Source organism: Silurus aristotelis (assembly GCF_946808225.1).
Source record: "Silurus aristotelis genome assembly, chromosome: 7".
Classification (NCBI taxonomy): domain Eukaryota; kingdom Metazoa; phylum Chordata; class Actinopteri; order Siluriformes; family Siluridae; genus Silurus; species Silurus aristotelis.
Genome location: NC_139580.1, coordinates 27,269,787 through 27,272,889, shown reverse-complemented (window position 1 = coordinate 27,272,889; position 3,103 = coordinate 27,269,787). Strand labels below are relative to the sequence as shown.

The window sequence follows — 3,103 nt, the reverse complement described above, 5'->3', positions numbered from 1 at the left end:
CTTGTGTGTTAGTTCTGGGTGTATACGCAATGGATGTTACAAAGATTTTAAATTACAATGGCCCAGATTCTTTCGTTTAGATTTGATCGTGCTGTCTCGCCTGTGGACGACCGACACGGCAATGATTCACTGGGTTTAATGGTGAGTGGAAATAGATCCCAGGTGTCCTGTGTATCCAAAATACACGAGGACCCAATTTGTCATAACGTGTCATTTTGTCATGGAAATAATCCTAGACAGAGGGATAAACTGGTGAAAAATATGAAATAAAATAAAAATCTATCGTGTTGAAAATGAACACATGGTGCACTTGGAGGCCTTTTATTGTCCACCAACAGGTATTGTACAGCTCTGATATTGCCGTCAAATGGACTTGGGGCTCAGAATCTAGACATTTTATCAAAATTTTGTCACGTTTTTCTGGGTATGAAGTACATTAGAATGTATAAGATTTAAAAATTGTTGCATTCTGCATTTATTTTCATTTCGCACAGTCTCAACTTTTTTGGAATTGGAATTGTACTGTGACTAGAACTATTAACTACAACATACATGTTGGTTTAGATGACTAAAAAGGCTAAAAGAGAAATTTAATAAATTGCAATATATAATTGTCCACCCAATAATGTCCCAATAAAATGTCCCATCGATGCTCTTTTACATTACCAAAGACATTACCATTACTTTCTATTTTTTCACACTGTCCTGTGAACAGATGCAGATGAAGGTTTCAGAAAAAGCACGATCTCAGATTCACAGAATAAATAATCAGGCTCAGAATCAAGAACAGGATATTAAAGATTGGGCAAGAATCAAGAACATTGAGACAAAACAAGTTGAGACCAAAGTAAAAACAAACAATGCAAAGCTTTCCACCTTTCCATCTACCTTCACCCTATGAACCTCTACACTAGTGTATTCATTGTATATCCTAGATTATGTTCATATCTATATATCATCTTTAAATACACTGTGTACCAATGATTTTAAGTAATTGGAAACCAGTAAGCCAGTAGTTTGGTGTCTAAAAACACAAGTGTGTGCAAAGCATTCTGTTATAGTTTACACTATATGGATCAAAGTTTGTTGACACCTGAACATAACATTTGTGTTTTATGAACATTTCCATTCCACATTTTCTCCCCATTTGCTCTTATAAAATATACGTAACTATATATAGCATATATGCAGTCAGCATTCCACTTCATCCCGAAACTGTTTACTAGGATTGAGCTCAGGGCGCTAGAGCAGATCTTCCACTCCAACTTGTATAAAACATAGCTTTATGGAGCTTACTTTGTGCATGGGGCCGTGTCATGCTGGAACACTAGCTCATATTGAGTTTGAGTCAAATCAAGTCAAGTCAAGTCAAGTTTATTTCTATATATTTCTATATACAGACATTGTCTCAAAGCAGCTTTACAGAAATCAACAGTTAAGGTGAACGATGTGTATTTATCCCTGATGAGCAGCCGTGATGACTGTGGCAAGGAAAAACTCCCTTAGATGTTATGAGGAAGAAACCTTGAGAGGAACCAGACTCAAAAGTGGAATCCATCTTTCAACAATACAGAACACTGGAGAGTGAGAGCTAACATGAGCACGGGAGTGTGTGATAAGTAATATTCTTTCTACAGTCTTATACACTCATTATGGTTATAAAACTAGGAACTACTGAGCAACTCATAAAATAGCTCAACATTTGTGATCATCACAGATCCAACACCATGAGAAGTTCATGACATTAACAGCACAAGTTGATCATGTGCATGTGATCAGATCAGTTTAATGCTACAACATCTCTTTGCATGCTATACAATTGTATTCTTCCAGATTTGTGGTAACAGTTTGGGAAAGAACCACATAAGGAGTGAAAATTCAGGTGTCCCAGTCTCTTGCAATGTATGCATGATTGCATTTTGGGTGAGGGAGTTTGTCGTTTGTCTTGTTATTCCGTTCTTTCGCTCCATTACAGGGAGCGGGGAGACTTCCAGGCTCTGCAAATCCTTTTCCTTGTCTGTAATTTACATTCATCTGAACATAAGACATCTTAATGTCTAACATTCTGGCTTGCAAACAAGCAAGACCTGTTGTGAAGGTAGCACAAGAAGCACAAATCAAGAGAGGGCAGATTAAAGCATGGGCCAGGCCTAAATTTAAACTTATCTACAGCCAGTTTTAGGAGTCAATAGTAAAATTTGGGTGTGTGAATCATCCACTCACACACAGTGTTTGAGCAGGCTTGACATTTACAGTAGCGTCCTCCTCCAGCACTGCAGTAAGGAGTAGTCGGAGTATTTGAGCCAGGAGGAAGGAGTGTGTGCGTCAGTGAGGGGGCACGCTGCCTTACTGTGGAAACACACACACACACAAACACACAGAGTGAAAAAAGCATGCCGAAATGTTCAGAGCTGTGAAACATCAGCCACAACACACACACAAACACATACGTGCAGATAGCGGCTGGTCTGGGCTTGGCATTTGTGGTGTTCTCTTGGCTTCACGGAGCGTTTACTCTGTCATTATGGTATTATCCAATACAGCCCGTCTGGCCCTCAGGGAATCCCCACTTTTCTTCGACGCTTCATCTAAAACTCATCAGACAAGCACCAGATACCGTGAAACGTTTTCCTCCGAGCTTAATAACGTCTGGTACACACGCACACACACTCGCACACACAATCATGACCACACCCTTACCACTGTCTCCCACATGCCCCCAACTACACTGCGCCACTCCAAAAAAACACATACATTTACATTGCCGTTAGCAATCGACGTCACTCTGGAGACGGGTACCGGTGCAAATCAGACAGCGTCTGGGGCAATGTTGTGCTGCGTAGCAACATGATGTTGATATATTTTTTTTAACTCTTGGAAATCTACATCTTCATACACTTTCTGATTCCTGAGTTGATGTTTTTTTTTTATTTCGTGTTATATTTAATAGTATTATAGGAATAAATGTTAACAGTTTTAGATATGTGAATATAAATGGGAATCTGAAAAACATCCATGTGGGATAATGATATGATACAGTGTCAAGGCTGATGAGAATTTGAGAACTTGCATTGAAATTATGAACCTGCCACATGTTGCCATT

General features: G+C 39.1%; 1 long non-coding RNA gene across 1 annotated transcript; it reads right to left on the bottom strand.

The window, feature by feature from the left end:
- Positions 1 to 1,584: 1,584 nt before the first annotated feature.
- Positions 1,585 to 2,732, bottom strand: LOC310729249. The gene is made up of 3 exons (XR_014534522.1): positions 2,701 to 2,732; positions 2,451 to 2,588; positions 1,585 to 2,349 (listed from the first exon to the last, which is right to left on the bottom strand). It is a non-coding gene; the product is annotated as an uncharacterized lncRNA (long non-coding RNA).
- Between the last annotated feature and the right edge of the window lie 371 nt (positions 2,733 to 3,103).